The sequence below is a fragment of the Mus caroli genome, unplaced genomic scaffold, assembly GCF_978045245.1.
Source record: "Mus caroli unplaced genomic scaffold, Mus_caroli_1 scaffold_11, whole genome shotgun sequence".
NCBI classification, from domain to species: domain Eukaryota; kingdom Metazoa; phylum Chordata; class Mammalia; order Rodentia; family Muridae; genus Mus; species Mus caroli.
This window is the reverse complement of record NW_028227266.1, coordinates 4,043,264-4,067,146: the sequence shown is the minus strand read 5'-3', so window position 1 is coordinate 4,067,146 and position 23,883 is coordinate 4,043,264.

The following is a 23,883-nucleotide window of genomic DNA, read 5'->3' as shown; positions in this document are numbered from 1 at the left end:
CCCATCCAACAAAGACAAACTCAGAAATCAGCACCCAGATCTAAAATCATCCCAAATCTAGATGTCTACAGGTCAATCAACAACAGCCAAGGTAATGTGTCTAGAACCCAGATATCCTACTGCAGCAATTCTTGAATACTCCAACACAACAGAGCACAACAAGAAAAAAAAAAACTTAAAAACAACTTTATGAAGATGGTTGAGGTCCTTAAAAAGGAAATGAATAATTTATTAAGGATATTCATGAAAACAGAAACAATTGGAGAAAATTAATAAATCCCTTAAAGAGAAACAAGACAAAACAAAGGAAAAAAATAAACCATTCAGGACCTGAAGATGGAAATACAAGCAATAAAGAAATACAAACTGAGAGAATTCTGGAAATAAATAATCTAAGTTAAGTGAACAAAAAACACAGATACAGCATCACCAACAGAATACAAAAGATGGAAGATAGACTGTCAGGTATTGAAGGTACAATAGAAGGAATCAATATATCAGTCAAAGAAAATGTTAAATCTAAAAATTTCCTAACATAAAATATCCAGAAAATCTGGGACTCTATGAAAAGACCAAACCTAAGAATAATAGGAATAGAAAAAAATTCTCATCTCAAAGGCCCAGAAAAGAATTTCAATAAATTCATAGAATAAATGCCTATAAAAGTAAACAAAGCTTACAGAACCTCAAATAGATTGGACCAGAAAAGAAAGTCCCCTCTCCATATAATAATCAAAATGCTAAATATTCAGAACAAAGAAAAATATTAAAAGATGCAAGGGAAAATAACATAGACCAAGTAACATATAATATGTCATACTAGATAGATATTTACTAGAATTGTACCCAACTTCTCAATGGAGACTCTAAAAGCCAAAGAGGCTTGAACAGATGTCCTGCAGATTCTAAAAGATGACATTCCTGCCCAGACTACTATACTGAACAAAATTTTCAATCACTATAGATGAAGAAAATAATATATTCCATGATAAAGTCAAATGTAAACAGCATCTTTCAAATCTAGCCCTACAAAAGGCACTATGAGGAAAGCTCCAACCCAAGGAGATTAACTACACCCATGAAAACACAGGTAATAAACTACCACCAGCAACAACAAAATAATAGAAATTAGCAATAATTAGTAATTTTGGTCATTAATTTTTTTCTCAGTATCAATGAACTCAATTCTATAATAACAAGACAGACTTTTAGACTGGCACAGACTGGATGTGAAAACAGAAACTAGCTTTCTGCTGCATGCAAGAAATACACCTCAACATCAAAGATAGATGGGGTTGAGAAAAGATTTTCTAAGTAAATGGACCTAAGAACAACTTGGTGTTGCTATTCTACTATTTAACAAAACAGACCTTAAACCAAAGTTAATCAAGAGCCAGGAAAGGACGCTTTATATTTATCAAAGAAAAAAGTCCACCAAGATATTTTTCAATTCCTAGCATCGATGCTGAAATCACAAATCTACTCATTATTTGTAAAGGAAACATTAAAATTTAAATCACACATCAACCCTCACTCATTTATAGTGGGAGACTTCAATATCTCCAAACTCATCAATGGACAGGTCATACACACAAAAATTAAACAGGAAAAAAATGGTAGATCTAAAAAAACCTCATGAACCTAATAGATCTAACATAACCTACAGAACATATCATCCAAACACAAAAGAATACACCAAAACTGATCATATAATAGGTCACATAGCAAGTCTCAACAAATACAAAAAAAAAAAAAAAAAGAAAGAAATAACCCTCTGCATCCTATCAGACCACCACAATTAAAGCTGGATTTTAACAAGAGAAAAAACAACAGACTTCCTATAAAGTTATGGAAACTGAACTCTATCACCACTGAGTCAAAGAAGAAAGAAAGAAAGAAATTAAAGACTTCCTAGAATGCATGAAAATGAAGGCACAACATTCTCGAACTTATGAGACACAATGAAAGCAAATGCTAAGATGAAAGTTCATAACACTCATTGCCTTCATAAAGAAATTAATGAGATCTCATACTAGTGACTTAACAGCACACTTGAAAAATCTAGAACAAAAAGAAACAAACACATCCAAGAGTACACAGCAAGAAATAATCAAACTCAGGGCTGAAATCAATGAATTAGAAACAAAGAGAACACAAAAAAATAAAATCAACAAAACCAAGAGCTGGTTTTATGAGAAAATCATCGGCGCGGGACCTGAGACTGCATTAGTTAGGGAAGCAGAAACCGGCCTGAGTAGGACCACAGGCCTCATCCAGCCGGATCAGCGCCAGGGTAGCTGGAGCGCAGGGTTGCCTGACACCCGCCAGCTACCCACGATCCCCGCCGCAGGATTTTGGGACTGCTGGTGAGTGGAACACAGCTTCTGCTCCAGTCCAATCACGCGGGACCTGAGACTGCTCTGGTTGGGTCAGAAAAGCACCGGGGCAGCTGGGGCGCAGGGTCAGCTGACACTCGCCAGCTACCCAATACACCCGCCACAGGATCTTAAGACTTCTGGAGAGTGGAACACAGCTTCTGCTCCAATCCAATTGCACGCGGGACCAGAGACTGCATTAGTTAGGGAGGCAGAAACTGGCCTGAGTAGGGCCACAGGCCTCATCCGGCTGGATCAGCACCGGGGTAGCTGGAGCGCAGGGTTGCCTGACACCCGCCAGCTACCCACGACCCCCGCCTCAGGATTTTGGGACTGCTGGTGAGTGGAACACAGCTTCTGCTCCAGTCCAATCATGCGGGACCTGAGACTGCTCTGGTTGGGGAGAGAGAAATCCGGCCTACATAGGGCCACAAGCCTCTTCCGGTCAGAAAAGCACCAGGGCAACTGGGGCGCAGGGTCGGCTGACACTCGCCAGCTACCCACAACACCCACCACAAGATCTTAAGACTTCTGGTGAGTGGAACACAGCTTCTGCTCCAATCCAATTGCACGCGGGACCAGAGACTGCATTAGTTAGGGAAGCAGAAAACCGGCCTGAGTAGGACCACAGGCCTCTTCCGGCTGGACCAGCACCAGGGTACCGTCAGCTACCCACGACCCCCGCCGCAGGATTTTGAGACTGCTGGTGAGTGGAACACAGCTTCTGCTCCAATCTTTAAACAGTGACAATGATAACAACTAACCCCAGAGATTACCAGATGGCGAAAGGTAAACGTAATAATCTTACTAACAGAAACCAAGACCACTCACCATCATCAGAACCCAGCACCCCCACTTCGCCCTGTCCAGGGCACCCCAACACACCGGAAAAGCTAGACACGGATCTAAAAGCATATCTCCTGATGATGGTAGAGGACTTCAAGAAGGACTTTAATAACACACTTAAAGAAATACAGGAGAACAATGCTAAACAGGCAGAAGACACTAAAGAGGAAGCACAAAAATCCCTTAAAGAATTGCAGGAGAACACTGCTAAAGAGTTACAAATCCTTAAAGAAAAACAGGATAACATAATCAAACAGGTAGAAGTCCTTACAGAAAAACAGGAAAACACATCCAAACAGATGATGGAAATGAACAAAACCATACTAGACATAAAAAGGGAAGTAGACACAATAAAGAAAACCCAAAATGAGGCAACACTGGAGATAGAAACCCTAGGAAAGAAATCTGGAACCATAGATACGAGCATCAGCAACAGAATACAAGAGATGGAAGAGAGAATCTCAGGTGCAGAAGATTCCATAGAGAACATCGGCACAACAATCAAGGAAAATGTAAAATGCAAAAAGATCCTAACTCAAAACATCCAAGAAATACAGGACACAATGAGAAGACCAAACCTACGGATAATAGGAGTGGATGAGAATGAAGATTTTCAACTCAAAGGACCAGCAAACATCTTCAACAAAATTATAGAAGAAAACTTCCCAAATCTAAAGAAAGAGATGCCCATGAACATACAAGAAGCCTACAGAACTCCAAATAGACTGGACCAGAAAAGAAATACCTCCCGACACATAATAATCAGAACAACAAATGCTCTAAATAAAGATAGAATACTAAAAGCAGTAAGAGAAAAAAGCCAAGTAACATATAAAGGCAAGCCTATCAGAATTACACCAGATTTTTCACCAGAGACTATGAAAGCCAGAAGATCCTGGATGGATGTTATACAGACACTAAAAGAACACAAATTTCAGCCCAGGCTACTATACCCAGCCAAACTCTCAATTAACATAGATGGAGAAACCAAAGTATTCCACGACAAAACCAAATTCACACATTATCTCTCCACGAATCCAGCCCTTCAAAGGATAATAACAGAAAAAAACCAATACAAGGACAGGAACCACGCCCTAGAAACAACAAGAAGGTAATCCCTCAACAAACCTAAAAGAAGACAGCCACAAGAACAAAATGCCAACTTTAACAACAAAAATAACAGGAAACAACAATTACTTTTCCTTAATATCTCTTAATATCAATGGACTCAACTCCCCGATAAAAAGACATAGACTAACAAACTGGCTACACAAACAAGACCCAACATTTTGCTGCTTACAGGAAACTCATCTCAGAGAAAAGGATAGACACTACCTCAGAATGAAAGGCTGGAAAACAATTTTCCAAGCAAATGGCATGAAGAAACAAGCTGGAGTAGCCATTCTAATATCTGATAAGATTGACTTCCAACCCAAAGTCATTAAAAAAGACAGGGAGGGACACTTCATAATCATCAAAGGTAAAATCCTCCAAGAGGAACTATCAATCCTGAATATCTATGCTCCAAATACAAAGGCAGCCACATTCATTAAAGAAACTTTAGTAAATCTCAAAGCACACATTGCACCTCATACAATAATAGTGGGAGACTTCAACACACCACTTTCACCAATGGACAGATCATGGAAACAGAAACTAAACAGGGACACAGAGAAACTACGAGAAATTATGAATCAAATGGATCTGGCAGATATCTAGAGAACATTCTATCCTAAAAGAAAAGGATATACCTTCTTCTCAGCACCTCATGGTACCTTCTCCAAAATTGACCACATAATTGGTCACAAAACAGGCCTCAACAGATACAAAAATATTGAAATTGTCCCATGCATCCTATCAGATCACCATGGGCTAAGGCTGATCTTCAATAACAAAATAAATAATAGAAAGCCAACCTTCACGTGGAAACTGAACAACACTCTTCTCAATGATACCTTGGTCAAGGAAGGAATAAAGAAGGAAATTAAGGACTTTTTAGAGTTCAATGAAAATGAAGCCACAACATACCCAAACTTATGGGACGCAATGAAAGCATTTCTAAGAGGAAAACTCATAGCTCTGAGTGCCTCCAAAAGGAAACTAGAGAGAGCACACATTAGCAGCTTGACAACACACCTAAAAGCACTAGAACAAAAGGAAGCAAATTCACCCAAGAGGAGTAGACGGCAGGAAATAATCAAACTCAGGGGTGAAATCAACCAAGTGGAAACAAGAAAAACTATTCAAAGAATCAACCAATCAAGGAGCTGGTTCTTTGAGAAAATCAACAAGATAGATAAACCCTTAGCCAGACTCACTAGAGGGCACAGGGAAAGCATCCTAATTAACAAAATCAGAAATGAAAAAGGAGACATAACAACAGATCCTGAAGACATCCAAAACACAATCAGATCCTTCTACCAAAGGCTATACTCAACAAAACTGGAGAACCTGGATGAAATGGAGAAGTTCCTAGACAGATACCAGGTACCAAAGTTGAATCAAGATCAGGTTAATGATCTAAACAGCCCTATATCCCCCAAAGAAATAGAAGCAGTCATTAATAGTCTCCCAACTAAAAAAAGCCCAGGACCAGATGGGTTTAGTGCAGAGGTCTATCAGACCTTCAAAGAAGATCTAATCCCAGTTCTTCACAAACTATTCCACAAAATAGAAACAGAAGGTACTCTACCCAACTCATTCTATGAAGCCACAATTACTCTGATACCTAAACCACAAAAAGACCCAACAAAGATAGAAAACTTCAGACCAATATCCCTTATGAATATTGATGCAAAAATCCTCAATAAAGTTCTTGCTAACCGAATCCAAGAACACATCAAAACAATCATCCATCCTGACCAAGTAGGTTTCATCCCAGGGATGCAGGGATGGTTCAATATACGGAAATCCATCAACGTAATCCAGTATATAAACAAACTCAAAGACAAACACCACATGGTCATCTCATTAGATGCGGAAAAAGCATTTGACAAGATCCAACACCCATTCATGATAAAAGTCTTGGAAAGATCAGGAATTCAAGGCCCATACCTAAACATGATAAAAGCAATCTACAGCAAACCAGTAGCCAACATCAAAGTAAATGGTCAGAAGCTTGAAGCAATCCCTCTAAAATCAGGGACTAGACAAGGCTGTCCACTTTCTCCATACCTATTCAACATTGTACTTGAAGTCCTAGCCAGAGCAATTCGACAACAAAAGGAGATCAAAGGGATACAAATTGGAAAAGATGAAGTCAAAATATCACTTTTTGCAGATGATATGATAGTATATATAAGTGACCCTAAAAATTCCACCAGAGAACTCCTAAGCCTGATAAACAGCTTCGGTGAAGTAGCTGGATATAAAATTAACTCAAACAAATCAATGGCCTTTCTCTACACAAAGAATAAACAGGCTGAGAAAGAAATTAGGGAAACAACACCCTTCTCAATAGTCACAAATAATATAAAATATCTTGGCGTGACTCTAAGGAAGTGAAAGATCTGTATAATAAAAACTTCAAGTCTCTGAAGAAAGAAATTATAGAAGATCTCAGAAGATGGAAAGATCTCCCATGCTCATGGATTGGCAGGATCAACATTGTAAAAATGGCTATCTTGCCAAAAGCAATCTACAGATTCAATGCAATCCCCATCAAAATTCCAAATCAATTCTTCAACGAATTAGAAAGTGCAATCTGCAAATTCATCTGGAATAACAAAAAACCTAGGATAGCAAAAACTCTTCTCAAGGATAAAAGAACCTCTGGTGGAATCATCATGCCAGACCTAAAGCTCTACTACAGAGCAATTGTGATAAAAACTGCATGGTACTGGTATAGTGACAGACAAATAGACCAAGGGAATAGATTTGAGGACCCAGAAATGAACCCACACACCTATGGTCACTTGATCTTCGACAAGGGAGCTAAAAACATCCAGTGGAAGAAAGACTGCATTTTCAACAAATGGTGCTGGCACAACTGGTTGTTAACATGTAGAAGAATGCGAATCGATCCATTCCTATCTCCTTGTACTAAGGTCAAGTCTAAGTGGATCAAGGAACTTCACATAAAACCAGAGACACTGAAACTTATAGAGGAGAAAGTGGGGAAAAGCCTTGAAGATATGGGCACAGGGGAAAAATTCCTGAATAGAACAGTAATGGCTTGTGCTGTAAGATCAAGAATTGACAAGTGGGACCTCATGAAACTACAAAGCTTCTGCAAGGCTAAAGACACCATCAATAAGACAAAAAAACCACCAACAGATTGGGAAAGGATCTTCACCTATCCTAAATCAGATAAGGGACTAATATCCAATATATATAAAGAGCTCAAGAAGGTGGATTCCAGAAAGTCAAATAACCCCATTAAAAAATGGGGCTCAGAACTGAACAAAGAATTCTCACCTGAGGAATACCGAATGGCAGAGAAACACCTGAAAAAATGTTCAACATCCTTAATCATCAGGGAAATGCAAATCAAAACAACCCTGAGATTCCACCTCACACCAGTCAGAATGGCTAAGATCAAAAATTCAGGTGACAGCAGATGCTGGCGAGGATGTGGAGAAAGAGGAACACTCCTCCATTGTTGGTGGGATTGCAAGCTTGTACAACCACTCTGGAAATCAGTCTGGCGGTTCCTCAGAAAATTGGACATAGTACTACTGGAGGATCCAGCAATACCTCTCCTGGGCATATATCCAGAAGATTTCCCAACCGGTAAAAAGGACACATGCTCCACTATGTTCATAGCAGCCCTATTTATAATAGCCAGAAGCTGGAAAGAACCCAGATGTCCCTCAACAGAGGAATGGATACAGATATTATGGTATATTTACACAATGGAGTACTACTCAGCTATTAAAAAGAATGAATTTATGAAATTCCTAGCCAAATGGATGGACCTGGAGGGCATTATCTTGAGTGAAATAACACAATCACAAAAGAACTCACACAATATGTATTCACTGATAAGTGGATATTAGCCCAAAACTTAGGATACCCAAGATATAAGATACAATTTGATAAACGCATGAAACTCAAGAAGAATGAAGACCAAAGTGTGGACACTGTGCACCTCCTTAGAATTGGGAACAAAACACCCAGGGAAGGAGTTACAGAGACAAAGTTCGTAGCTGTGATGAAAGGATGGACCATTTAGAGACTGCCGTATCCAGGGATCCATCCCATAATCAGCTTCTAAACGCTGACACCATTGCATACACTAGCAAGATTTTGCTGAAAGGACCCAAATATAGCTGTCTCTTGTGAGACGATGCCGGGGCCTAGCAAACACAGGAGTGGATGCTCACAGTCAGCTATTGGATGTATCACAGGGCTCCCAATGGAGAAGCTAGAGAAAGTACCCAAGGAGCTAAAGGGATCTGCAACCCTATTGTTGGAACAACATGATGAACTAACCAGAACCCCGGAGCTCTTATCTCTAGCTGCATATGTATCGAAAGATGGCCTAGTCGGCCATCAATGGAAAGAGAGGCCCATTGGATTTGCAAACTTTATATGCCCCAATATAGGGGAATGCCAGGGCCAAAAGAATGAGAATGGGTGGGTAGGGAAGTGGGGGGCGCTATGGGGGACTTTTGGGATAGCATTGGAAATGTAATTGAGGAAAATATGTAATAAAAATATTAAAAATAAAAAAAAAGAGTTTCAAAGAAGAGCTAATACCAATACTCCACAAGATAAAAACAGAAGGAATACTACCAAATTTATTTTATGAGGGCACAGTCACCCTGATACCTAAATCACACAAAGGTTCAACCAATAAAAAGAATTTCAGAACAATCTCCCTTATAGACATTGATACAAAAATACTCAACAAAATACTTGCAAAACAAATCAAAGAACATATCAAAAGCATCATCTACTTGATTAAGTAGGCTTCATACTAGAGGTGAGTCAAGATACAAATATCCTTTAATGTAATCCACCATATAAACAAATGGAAAGAAAAAACCCACATGATCATCTCATTAGATACTTAAAGAGCTTTTGACAAAATTTAACACCCCTTCAACACCCCTCTCTCTTAGAGAGATCCTAAATAGAAGGCCCATACCTAAACACAATAAAGGCAATATACAGCAAGTCAATAGCCAACCAACATCAAATTAAATATAGAGAAACAGAAAACAATTCCACTAAAATTAGGAACAAAATAAAGTAGTCCATTCTTTCCCTATCTATTCAGTATAGTATTTGAAATTCTAGATAGAGCAAGAAGACAAATAAAGGAGATCAAGGGAATACAAGTCAGAAGGAAAGAAGTCTAAGCATCGTTTGTGGATGATATGATATGATAGTATATATATATATACTATCATATATATATATATATATATATAAGTGACTCTAAAATTCTATCAGGGAACCCCTCCAACCTATAAATACCTTCAGTAAAGTAGCCTGATACAAAATTAACTTTAAAAAAATCAAAGCCCTTCTATATATAAATGATAAATGGGCTAAGAAAGAAATAAGGGAAACAACACCTTTCATAATAGCCACAAATGATATAAAATATCTTGGTGTGACTCTAACCAAGAAAGTAAAAGACCTGTATGACAAGAACTTCATTTTCTTAAAGAAAAAAATTCTTGAAGAAGCTATCAGAATATGGAAAGACCTCTCATGCTCATGGATTAGTAGGATTAACATAGTGGAAATAGCTATCTTACAAAAAACAATCCACCGATTCAATACAATTCCCATCAAAATTCTAACAATCTTCACAGACCTTGAAAAAACAATACTTAACTTCATATGTAAAAACCAAAACACCCAGGATCACAAAAATATTCTGGCATAATAAAAAAACTTCTGAAAGTATTACCATACCTGCTTTCAATTTGTACTACAGAGCAACAACATCAATTGATTAATGGAATCAAAATGAAGACCCAGAAATGAACCCACATACCTATGGACACTTGATTTATTACAAAGAAGCCAAAACTTTTCAATGAATAAAAAGAAAGCATCTTCCATAAATGATTCTGGATTGTATGTAGAAGAATACAAATAGATTCACATCTATTACCCAACAGAAAACTAAAGTCCAAGTGGATCAAAGACCTCAACATAAAACCTGATAGACTAAATATGATAGGACAGAAAGTGGGGAATAGCCTTGAACACATTGTTACAGGAGACAGCTAACTTCCTGAACAGAACACCAATAGCTCCAGCACTTAGATCAATATTAATAAATGAGTCTTTAAAAAACTGAAAAGCTTCTGTAATGTGAAGGTCACTGTCAAGAAGAAAAAAAAAATCCAGCCTAGACAATAGGAAAAGATTTTTACTATGTCTGGCAAAGGGCTGATACTTAAAATACATAAAGAACTCAAAAAACTAGATATCAACAAACCAAATAACCCAATTAAAAATGTGGTACAAATCTAAGCAGAGAATTCTCAATGGAAGATTTATTATTTTTGTTATTTCTTATTTTATTTTATTAAATGTTTAAATTTACATTTCAAATGTTATCCCCTCAAGAAGATCTCAGAAAATGGAAAGATTTCCCATGCACATTGATTGGCAGGATTAATATAGTAAAAATGGCCATCTTGCCAAAAGCAATCTACAGATTCAATGCAATCATCAAAAATCCAACTCAATTCTTCACAGAGTTAGAAAGAGCAATTTGCAAATTCACCTGGAATAACAAAAATCCTAGAATGGTGAAAACTATTCCCCAAAATAAAAGAACTTCTAGTGGAATCACCATCTCCGACCTCAAGCTGTACTACAGAGCAATTGTGATTTAAAAAAACAACAACAACGAAAAACAAAAACAAACAAAACCCTGCATGGTACTGGTACAACAACAGGCAGGTAAATCAATGGAATAGAATTGAAGACCCAGAAATAAACCTACACACCTATGGTTACTTGATCTTTGACAAAGGATCTAAAACCATCCAGTAGAAAAAAGACAGCATTTCCAACAAATGGTGCTGGTGAAGAAGAATGCAAATTGATCCATTCTTACCTCCTTGTATAAAGCTCAATTCCTAGTGGATCAAGGACCTCCACATAAAACCAGATACACTGAAATTATAGAGGAGAAAGTGGGGAAGAGCCTGGAACATATGGTCATTATGTTCAGAAAAAATCCTGAACAGAACACCAAAGGCTTGTGCTGTAAGATCAAGAATCGACAAATGGAATTATATTCATACACAAGGCTGAGCCTGTCTTAGGTTGTTCTGACAAGAACACCTTCCTTACCTGTCTTCAAGACACACACAGCTTGCTTGTGTTATATGAACAAACACGGCCTTTTAGTGTTTGTTTTAAACAACCATAGCCTTTTGGTGCATGCCTCTGTCTTAGGTTGGGAAAGCTCTATGCAGAATCTTACCTGTCCCTGACTTGCCAGTCTGTCAAATTTATAACTTTGTCTGGGGGTTCATTTTTAGTTTCAAGCCATATACTTTAGCCACCAACACAATGGGCAGGAATAGAAGTATTTCCAGGACAAGAAGGGCTAGCATGATCAAGCCATATTATACCATTCTTGAAGCTTAACTAAGATGGAAATACTGACCTCAGGCCACTTTTATCAGCAATATCAGCAGCATCAAAGCTCAGCAGAGCAGCACTCTTTAAATTCGTAGTTTCACTATGCAAAGTTAAAACATCCAGAGAGGTTTTGGAATTATATGCCAAACACCCTGCAAGTGTTTTTGAACTTTTCCCCAACTATAGTGACTGTTATTATAAACTTTAGAAGTAACACAAATCCATTGATATTTGGCATGGCACTCAAGATGGCTCCTTACTTTTAGACTCTGAACCTCCTCTCCAATAATTTGAATAGTATCATAAAGAGTGTCAACCAGTTGTTCCAAATGCCTATCTAAATCTTGAATACACAAAACATTAGCAACATTTTTTTTTTTTGCTAAATGATTAACAAAAATAGCTGTCTTAACTTCTTGTGTCAAAGCATTTGCAGAGGCAGTGGTGCTAGCTATCAGTGTAATTAAAGCTGCTATACCAGCAATAATGAAGCTCACTACCCTCTTGCTCTACTTAAACCCTGAAACACTTCTTCCAGTACCTGCAAGCTTATTTCAGAATACCAAGATCCTGTAATATTCACAGGCAATAAAATAAAAACTGGTTGATAGAACACAATAACTGACATGCCAGGTTTTAATATATTAACACAATTGGAAAGAGTACAATCAATACAACTTAAATTGAATACTGTTGAACAAAATAATTTTAACATAACCAATTAATAAAAGATAGGACACATGCACTAACATTTGTTTGAAATCCAGATCCTGCCCCAATTTTACCTAATGCTAAGATAGCATCATAGAAAACTGCAAGTAACTTTCAAATATGTCTCTAAAGATGTCCATAACCAGCCTTCCAGATGAAGACTATTATTTCCAATATTGGATTGATTTATAGACCAGTCCATGATTGAGTCAGAATAACTGGTCACATTAAAGGAAAGAGAAGAGTCATCATAACTTCTTTTTGAAGGCAGTTTCCACAGTCTCCATGTTCTCCATCCTACAAGGTCTAAAAGCTTGAAGCAAGACATCTTGTCCAATCTGGAATATAGGTAAGCAAAAGTGGGTCACGAACATATGTGTTTAAAACAGCTTTCCAGTCACTGTTATCAGGGCACCCTGAAAGCTCACAGATCAGCATCATTCTTTGTTCCAGCATCAGCATGTCACACCAATCACTCTGGCAGCTACCATGCTCCTTCAGCATTCTGCCCTCTTCCCCATATTAAATACCTGGTCAGAACCATGCCATGTGCCAATATGTGGATCCTTCCATTTCACCTAGGCATAAGTATGTCTAGTTGCCATATACACTCAGACAGTTCCTTGGCATCCAAGTTTCAAAATTTTTAAAATAAAAAGAACATGATTTAAACAAATTTGTGGTGTACAGGGATATAACTCCCCCTTTTTTATTTTATGAAGACAGTTCCTCAATACCTGTTTCTCAATACTTTGTCCTTGAAGATTATAAGGAATCCCAGTAATATGGGTAATGTTAAATTGTTGACAAAACATCTCAAATGCTTGACTGTAATAGTCAGTTCCATTACCTGTTTTAATCTGATTTGGAACACCAAGCATAGAAAAACAATGACTAATTAAATTTTTAGTTGCTTCTCCTGTTAAGGCAGTTGCAATTAGAAAGCCTGAAAAGATGTCAATAATCACATGTACATATTTTAATTTTCCAAATTCAGAAATATGTGTAACATCCATTTGCCATAATTGATTAGGTATATGTCCTGGAGGATTAACACCATTATGTGGTACATGTAGACACTGAGGACCTTGAGAACAAGTCTTTACAATTTGACATGCACATTTTCTAGAAATACCAAATTATTGTCTCAAACTATAACTATTTTGATGATGTAAAGAATAAAACTGTATGGCCAATTATTCCTGTTTAAGGCCTATAGTCTGCCCGGTATACAAATCTGCTGTGGCATTGCCCTCACTAAGGGGTACAGGCAATCCAGTATGAGCTCTTAAATGACCTACAAAGTAAGGAACTGTACGTTCTCTTAAATTGAGTTGTATTTGCATAAATAATTGTAAAATTTGAGAATTACTAGTATCTAGAAAAGAAACAGTTTCAAGCAATTGCAAACCGTGAGCGATATATTGGTCATCAGTATACAAATTAAAAGCTTGATTTTTCAGCATTTCAAAAACAGCAGCTACAGCACGTAGTTCAATTATTTGTGCTGAAGTAGGGGGAAACTCTAGAGAATGAACATGTGATCAAATCACATATGCTGCATTTCCATTAGATGAGCCATCTACAAATACAGTAAGTGCACTCTGTATGTGTAAATTTATAGGGAAAAATAAAGCATGCATAGAGGCAAATTTAACACCTTGTCTTTTAGATAATGATTATCAATTTTGCCTAAAAAATTTGCACATGCAATAGTCCAAATATCAGTATTTTGCAATAACCAATTTAATTGCTGTTTGGAATAAGGAATACATATTTCATCAGGTTCTTTCCCAAAATATTTCTGTGATTCTATCCTACAACTCTGTATTAACACAGCAACAGCTTCTTAATAGGGTGTTAAGACTTTCTTTGGAGATGAAGAAAGGTGAATTCACATTAATGGTTCCTTTTGTCAAAGGTGGGGTCTTAGCCAATTAACATCTCCTAAAAGCTTTTGAAAATAATTTGAAGTAAGTAAATCATCCTTTCTTTCTTGAATATTCTGTACTACAATTTGTCTAGCATATAACTGAGGCCCCAAATGTTGAAAAAGACATTTCCTTTAAATCTTTTCTGGAGCAATAACTACTCCCTCAAATCTTAAAGCTTGTTGTATAAGAGCAAAGGTTTGCAGTAAAACTCCTTTGGGGGGGGGGGGATCAACTAGTAAAATATGATGGATATACAATGAAAGATTCAAAGTCCTAACTTCTTGAATTGAAGGAGAGACAAATTGTTTTTTTTTTTTTCCACAATTTAAGGCTATTAGCCATTCCGTGAGGCAAAACTTTACAATGATACTGCTTCATGGGTTCTTTAAAGTTACAATCAAACACACTACAATTATCAAGATGCAAAGGAATAAAGAACAATCCTCTAAATCCATAATAATTCTATATGGAGTAGGCAGGTCAAATTTTAATGCTTCCCCAAGTTCCATAGCCTCATTAACCTTTCATAAATCTTAAATTTGAACTTTGTTTTGAACAACACCTTGATAGATCTGTAATAATGGTGTTTTGGCCTAAGAGTAATTCCCAGGTGCCAGGCGACAAGGGGGGTGAGGGTGGGGGAAGACCCAAAAAACTTCCCTAGGCAGGGTCTGCAACACAAAAGCAGTGCCACACAAACCTTGCTCAGGCTGCTCTGAGCTTTGCATTAACTCAAATGTAAATATTTCTTAATCTGAGTCTACTGCCTGAGGCCTGGCCTGGTGACTACCTCTCCTGCAGTGAGGACAAATTCCAAGGGAGTGATTCTACTATCTATGCCTCTAATTTTTGCATGGTCTTTCCTAAAATGATTTATACCCTCATATGTAAAACATTTCTTACCACTTTGGTGCTGTGAAAGCATTGCTTGTACTGTAGCCCCCTGCAAGACAATAGCCATAGCTAGACCCTGATTGTATGAGGGTCCAATTTCTTCACAAATACAAAATATATCCAAATAAGTCTGTCTTTGCTTTGTATGGCCAGATGGCCATGGTGAGCTTCTTGAGGGTCTCTGAAAATTCTACTAGCTGTTTTTAGTAGTCTATCTACAAATTTCTTGGAACAGTTCATCAGGAGCCTGTTTGATAACAAATTCTCACTGAGATCTCTTTTCCAATCTTGGGGGGTTAAATTTTGCTTCTACCACTGTACCCAGTAAAGCTTATGTAACAGGGGTGCAGCAGACCCATACTGGCCACAGCTGTTTTAACTTTTATCACTCTTGCAATCATCCTAATTACAAAACATGGGTGAGTTAAAAACCCTGAGCCTGTGATTGAACTGCCAACTGCAGCCAATGGAACACTGGCAGTTTAACTATAATTTAAGTTTCTCTTGTAACACCAGAGCACAACCACAATTTTGGAAAGCAAAACCCAATTTTAACAGTGTAAACAATTCATTCTTTTTTAAATCAACACCAAACGCATTACTTTCATGTTACAAAGTTTTTAAGTGATTTTCTACTTTTGAACTGCAGATATCAAGCCTGGGTCATTCTGAGACAGCAGCCCAGAGCATGCCAGAACTTTGGAAAGCCAAACTCAACCTCTAACAATCCAGTCTCTCCAGAAACACCAAGTGAATCACCCAGAAGCTACAAGGTTTGGCTGCCCGTTCCTGCACATGAATGCAAGATGATGCAGCCTCCAATACCTCAAAGAGACACTGCCCTAAATCCTATCTTTTTTAAGTATGGTTTCTAGGATAAGAATGACACAGAATATTACCCAATTTAGAAGTAACTTTAGAGACCTGTTCTCCTGGGTTGGCTCATGCCACATGTTGTAGTTATGAATTACTCCGACCCAGAGTTAACAGTTTAAGCCAACTTTCTGTTACCAATATTACAACTTTTTAATCATACCCAATAACTTATAAGCCAATAATTGATAACCAAGACATACAGATCATATTTATACTTTTAAAACCAGTCAAAACAACAATGAAATGGCTGCATACATTTACTTATTTAAACCAGACAAAATTCTTAATTTTTCTAGCTGTAATTTCAAGAAAGGAGCACCTTGTCAACTGCTGAATCCAATAATTATAAGCACAGAGATTTTTCTAGGATAAACAGTCATCAGTTCCATTATCATAGAACTTGAGAAGCCGCTGGCCCCTTTAAGAGCAGCTTTTACAGAAAAGCTCCTGGCTTTTCACCAGCTGTGCTAAACTCCTAACTACAGGTGCAAGGCTCCAAAGATCAGTTGAGACTGCTTTTTATTTATTTTTTTCTTTTTCTCTTTTTCTTTCTAAATCAAGGGCTGAACGACCAGAAGATAACGTTTTAACCATTTTTCTTTTGCGCATGAAACACAGAACAACAAACAATCAATCAAACTACAAAATGAAAACACAGACTTAACAGTAAACAGTTTGACAGATATGGATGATTAGTGTGCCAAGGACAGACAACGAACAGAGAGGGAAGAGAATTAGACATCCCGAAGGGACCCAGATTTCCTACCTAAGAGACCCAGAACCAAGTATTTCTCCAGTAGAAGCCTGAGAGGAGGCAGGATGTTTCCCGACTTCCTCCTGTTCCTAGGAGAGCTCTCAAACAGCTTATGTTCATTTTCCTTTTCTTTCACCAAATCACCCGGATATGTGGGGAGGACTGCTTTTCTCAAACCGTTTCTCTCATGTCTCCAGTGTAAGATATCTCTAGTCAGGATCCAAAGACTAAAAGCTCCTATGAGAATTACCTTCGCTTCTCTAGATTTTCTCATAGATCTAAGCACATACACAAAACACATTTTACCTTTACCTTGTCCTTCTACAAGGTTTATTCACCGCTGGCCCCAAGCTTCTTTACTTTCCTTTGCACATGCTTTCAATTCCCACGGTGTCCTTCACTGTACCCGGCTTATTAGAGCTCCCACATTGGGGCAAATTGGCTCATTAGTAAAGGATTATCCTGATACAATCTACAAATCCAGAGAGGCTAAGTAACAAAGAGGCTCAAAGATCAGTCAGGGACTGTATGGATGTTCCTGGGAAGGAGTAACAGAATAAATTTTGCAAGTGGACTGAGATATGTGAGAATGGGAACAGCATTTATGCAGTGGAATTTGATCTATTCAGGCTTTTAACTAGAAAATAAATTTTATTTCTTAAAGAATCTATTTTGGCTGAGCAGAGTGATGGACACCTTTAATCCCAGTATTTGAGACACAGAGACAGTGATCTCTGAGTTTAAAGCCAGCCTAGTCAATATAGAGTAGCCTGGTTTGCAAAGTGAGAACATATCCAAAACAAACAACTGAGCAAAAGCATATAATTTTAAGGAATAAATTTGACAATTTAGGACAAGGAAGACATTACGAGAAAATTACCAAGATGGCTATATATAAGTTGTAAGCTCAGGAAACTGAGTCCTCAGAGGTCATTGATAGGTGCAATTGCTAAGCAAATAAGCATTTGTAAATCAAAGGTATACAGTTCAAAACCTCAGGCCCTCCACATCAGGAAAACTAGGCTGTGTGGGAAAGAAAGCTTTTTAACACTGAATGCCTTCTTTCTATCCCCAATTACTCATTCTATTTCTTTCATTGAAAAACAAGTTTTAGTATCATAGCCTGGCCACTTGGTTCTCCTGTCCCCTTGCTGCAAGAACCATCTGGTCTGGTCTCACTGTGTGGCACTGGTTGGATCAAATACAAGCCAGTGTTGACTCACAAGCCCCAACTCTCAGGGGCTCATGCCACAGGCTTTGGTGACTTTGTATGATATGCCATCATGACTTTTATATAAGTGACAGAGGCATGTATGGACTAAGAAACCCTTAAAAACGTGTTATTCAACTCATAAAAGCCAAACCTCATGCAAAGTCAATGATATAAAGTTAGGAGTAACTTGGTCAACAGTTGGGCCAAGTTCTTCAGAATTTTTTAAGAGGCCTTTCTGGTGCCATCTAGTGGCACTGTGAATCCAGCAGCCATGTGGTGGATCCTTAAGTGGAAGCTATTTTCTTCCTGTGAAGAGGCTTCCCTGTGTTTTGATTCCCATGCATGTATGGAAAAGTGTATGGAGGCCTGAGGTTGGTATTGAGTGTCTTCTTCAGTCACTTTCCACTGCATTAATTGAGGCAGGATCACTCAGTTATATATGGAGCTCCTTGTTTTACTTAGGTGACCTAGGGATTTCCTATCTTTCCTTTCCAAACTAGAATTACAAGAGGTTGTCACACCCACCCAACAGTTACATGGGCTCTGAGGATCCAAATTTTGGTCTTCCCTTGCATGGCAGGTGATTTGTCTACTGAGCAATCTCCTCAGCCCATTGATACCATTTTTAATTAAAAATGAAAGCTCCCCTAGAATAAATAACCTTGGCTTTCAACTTGACTAGATTGAGAAATAACTAAAATGGCAATGAAGTATAATTCTGAGGATGTCTTTGAGGTTATTTCTGGAAGAATTGGGACAAATGTCAAGGGGACTGAGTGGAAAAATCGGTCCTGAAGGTGAGCTTCACTGTGGGACAAGCTGGGTGCCTGGGAAAGCAGAAATGAAAGGAATGATGCTCATGTGGACACCCACATTCATCTTCCTGAGGGTGGTGGAACTGTAGTGACCCTTCCTGAGGCACCGTGAGACCCAGCAGACTGGAACGGAGGCTTCACCTAAAAAGGACATCCTCAGTGTGCCTACATAGGTGAGTTCCATGTCTCAAAGGAATGGCTGATGATTACCTACCACCTACCACACAACCAAATCAGTGTGTCCATTAAATGACTCAATTACTAAGGACCAGATATCACATGCCGTTGGGTTGAATGGCCCAATATTGCTCCTTCTTATAAGAGGGAAAGGAAGAGGAAGATGGGAAGGAAGAGGGAGGAGGAAAGGGATCCATTCATTTATATTTGGCATTGTGACTTACTTGAAAGATAGAAGAAAGAATTCACATTCAGCCAAAGCCATCCTTTAAGCACTCTTTTAATGTCCTTTTGGGCTTCCAGAGACCGATTCCACCCGACGCCAGTCTGTTTTTCTTCACTGGTCTCCTTAATCTCTGCTCAGTTGGACATTATTACCTCAGGTACCTTGCCATGTTATGCCTTCTTTACCCACTCCCTGGTGCACTCAATGCTTCCATAGGGGCCATGGTTTCCTGAGTCTTGTCACAGTATCAATGTTTGTCTCCTCAAAGAGAACAGGAGTTCCAAGAAAGTAACAAGACTTTACCTCCATTTTCCCCTTAGCTTCTACTTAAACTTCTGGAATGTGACAGGCATTATGCCAAATCTTCTTAGGTGGACAAAGTATGTTTGTTCTAATAACAACCGTTAGGAATCGGGCATCTCAGTGAGCTGTCAGAAGTGAAAAGCATTCTTTTTTTTTTTTTTTTTTGGAAATCAATTTTTTTTTTACATATAATACTATTTTTTTTATTACATCTTTTCCTCAATTACATTTCCAATGATATCCCAAAAGTCCCCCATACCCTCCCCGCTACTTCCCTACCCATCCTTTGCCATTTTTTTGGCCCTGGCGTTCCCCTGTACTAGGGCATATAAAGTTTGCATGTCCAATGGGCATCTCTTTCCAGTGATGGCTGACTTGGCCATCTTTTGATACATATGCAGCTAGAGTCAAGAGCTCCGGGGTACTGGTTAGTTCATAATGTTGTTCCACCCATAGGTTTGTGGATCCCTTCAGCTCCTTTGGTACTTTCTCCAGCTCCTCCATTGGGGGCCCTGTGATCCATTCACTAGCTGACTGTGAGCATCCACTTCTGTGTTTGCCAGGCCCCAGCATAGTCTCACAAGAGACAGCTATATCTGGGTCCTTTCAGCAAAATCTTGCTAGTGTATGCAATGGTGTCAGCGTTTGGATGCTGATCATGGGATGGATCTCTGGATATGGCAGTCTCTAGATGGTCCATCCTTTCGTCACAGCTCTAAACTTTGTCTCTGTAACTCCTTCCATGGGTGTTCTGTTCCCAATTCTAAGGAGGGGCATAGTGTCCACACTTCAGTCTTCATTCTTCTTGAGTTTCATGTGTTTAGCAAACTGTATCTTATATCTTGGGAATCCTAAGTATTGGGCTAATATCCACTTATCAGTGAGTACATATTGTGTGAGTTCCTTTGTGATTGTGTTACCTCACTCAGGATGATGCCCTCCAGGTCCATACATTTTCCTAGGAATTTCATAAATTCATTCTTTTTAACAGCTGAGTAGTACTCCATTGTGTAAATATACCATAATTTCTGTATCCATTCCTCTGTTGAGGGACATCTGGGTTCTTTCCAGCTTCTGGCTATTATAAATAAGGCTGCTATGAACATAGTGGAGCATGTGTCCTTTTTACCGGTTGGGACATCTTCTGGATATATGCCCAGGAGAGGTATTGCTGGATCCTCCAGTAGTACTATGTCCAATTTTCTAAGGAACTGCCAGACTGATTTCCAGAGTGGTTGTACAAGCTTGCAATCCCACCAACAATGTAGGAGTGTTCCTCTTTCTCCACATCCTCGCCAGCATCTGCTGTCACCTGAATTTTTGATCTTAGCCATTCTGACTGCTGTGAGGTGGAATCTCAGGGTTGTTTTGATTTGCATTTCCTGATGATTAAGGATGTTGAACATTTTTTCAGGTGCTTCCCTGCCATTCAGTATTCCTCAGGTGAGAATTCTTTGTTCAGTGCTGAGCCCCATTTTTTAATGGGGTTATTTGATTTTCTGGAGTCCACCTTCTTGAGTTCTTTATATAATTTGGATATTAGTCCCCTATCTGATTTACGATAGGTAAAGATCCTTTCCCAATCTGTTGGTGGTCTTTTTGTCTTATTGACGGTGTCTTTTGCCTTGCAGAAGCTTTGCAGTTTCATGAGGTCCCATTTGTCAATTCTCGATCTTACAGCACAAGCCATTGCTGTTCTGTTCAGGAATCTTTTCCCTGTGCCCATATCTTCAAGGCTTTTCCCCACTTTCTCCTCTATAAGTTTCAGTGTCTCCGGTTTTATGTGAAGTTCCTTGATCCACTTAGATTTGACCTTAGTACAAGGAGATAGGAATGGATCGATTCGCATTCTTCTACATGATAACAACCAGTTGTGCCAGCACCATTTGTTGAAAATGCTGTCTTTCTTCCACTGGATGTTTTTAGCTCCCTTGTCGAAGATCAAGTGACCATAGGTGTGTGGGTTCATTTCTGGGTCTTCAATTCTGTTCCATTGATCTACTTGTCTGTCACTATACCAGTACCATGCAGTTTTTATCACAATTGCTCTGTAGTAAAGCTTTAGGTCAGGCATGGTGATTCCACCAGAGGTTCTTTTATCCTTGAGAAGAGTTTTTGCTATCCTAGGTTTTTTGTTATTCCAGATGAATTTGCAGATTGCCCTTTCTAACTCAATGAAGAATTGAGTTGGAATTTTGATGGGGATTGCATTGAAACTATAGATTGCTTTTGGCAAGATAGCCATTTTTACAATGTTGATCCTGCCAATCCATGAGCATGGGAGATCTTTCCATCTTCTGAGATCTTCTTTAATTTCTTTCATCAGAGACTTGAAGTTCTTATCATAGAGATCTTTCACTTCCTTAGTTAGAGTCACGCCAAGATATTTTATATTATTTGTGACTATTGAGAAGGGTGTTGTTTCCCTAATTTCTTTCTCAGCCTGTTTATTCTTTGTGTAGAGAAAGGCCACTGACTTGGTTGAGTTAATTTTCTATCCAGCTACTTCACCGAAACTGTTTATCAGGTTTAGGAGTTCTCTGGTGGAATTTTTAGGGTCACTTATATATACTATCATATCATCTGCAAAAAGTGATATTTTGACTTCATCTTTTCCAATTTGTATCCCCTTGATCTCCTTTTGTTGTCGAATTGCTCTGGCTAGGACTTCAAGTACAATGTTGAATAGGTATGGGGAGAGTGGACAGCTGAGCAATGTAAAGTAGTTGTCTGGGGAAACAAAGGAAGGGCTCATCAGTGCCAGACCTGTAGCTGTAGTTGAATAACCTGGTCGAATCCCCCAGCAGCCACAGTGCAAGTTCCTCAAAACCCACTGCAGTGCTCTGAATTCTCAAATGAAAGACACACATCCGGGCCACCTTGGGCACGAACTTGGTCGATGGTCCCATGATTCCAAAGAGTCTCTACTCGATCTTAGGATCTTAGATGTTGTGTTGAGTGAAACACAACATCTGTTCCAAACCAATTGTGATGGGCCTATGCCAGCAGCAGGGACACAGGAAGCCCACATGACCAGGGGCTCAGGTCCCTTCCAGTTGGCACCAGCTCTGAGCCAACTTAGGCAAAAACTCAAGGGACAGTCCCACGATCCATTTTCACACCGCATGCGCCCTAGCACACACAGGATCTTAGGATTATTGGTGAGTGGAACACATCTGTTCCAAAACAATCATGACAGGCCTGTGATAGCTGGAGCAAGGACACGGAGCCCTGCCTGACCAGCAGCTCCAGTTCCTTCTGATCTATGCTGGTATACTTTGGTTTCGAACACACCAGACAGCTCCACGGTCCCCAGAGGAGACACCAGGTCTAGGTGTTGTAATACTCCCAGGATCTTAGGATTCCAGGATCCTAGGATAACAGGATCTTGGTCACACCAGGATCTCAGGGTCTCAGAGGAAGTTTGACTGCCAAGAACTCTCAGAACTCTGACACACCCAGAATCTCAGGTTCACAGGATTCTGGATTTACAGGATCACAAAGAAAGCTGGACTCTGAGGAGTCCTGAATCAACAAGGATTATAAGAAGGACAGACTCCAATCAGATATATTGAGGGCAACAAGCACTTGAGATAATCATATGGCAGGAGGCAAGCATAAGAACGGAAGCAACAGAAACCAAGGTTATTTGGCATCATCAGAACCAAACTCTCCCAACATAGCAAGTCCTGGATACACCATCACACCAGAAAACCAAGACATGGATCTAAGGTCACTTCTCATGATGATGATGGAGGATATTAAGAAGGAAATAAATAACTCCCTTAAAGAAATACAGGAAAACACAGGTAAACAGCTAGAAGCCCTTAAAGAGAAAACACAAAAATCCCTTAAAGAGTTACAGGAAAACACTAGCAAACAAGTGAAAGAATTGAACAAAATGATACAGGATCTAAAAAAATAAAGAAATCACAAAGAGAGACAACTCTGGATATAGAAATCCTAGGAAAGAAATCAGGAACCATAGATGTGAGCATCAGCAACAGAATACAAGAGATGGAAGAGAGAATCTCAGGTGCAGAAGATTCCATAGAAAACATGGGCACAACAATCAAAGACAATGCAAAATGCAAAAAGATCCTAACTAAAAATATCCAGAAAATCCAGGACACAATAAGAAGACCAAACCTAAGGATAATGGGTATATATGAGAATGAAGATTTTCAACTTAAACCA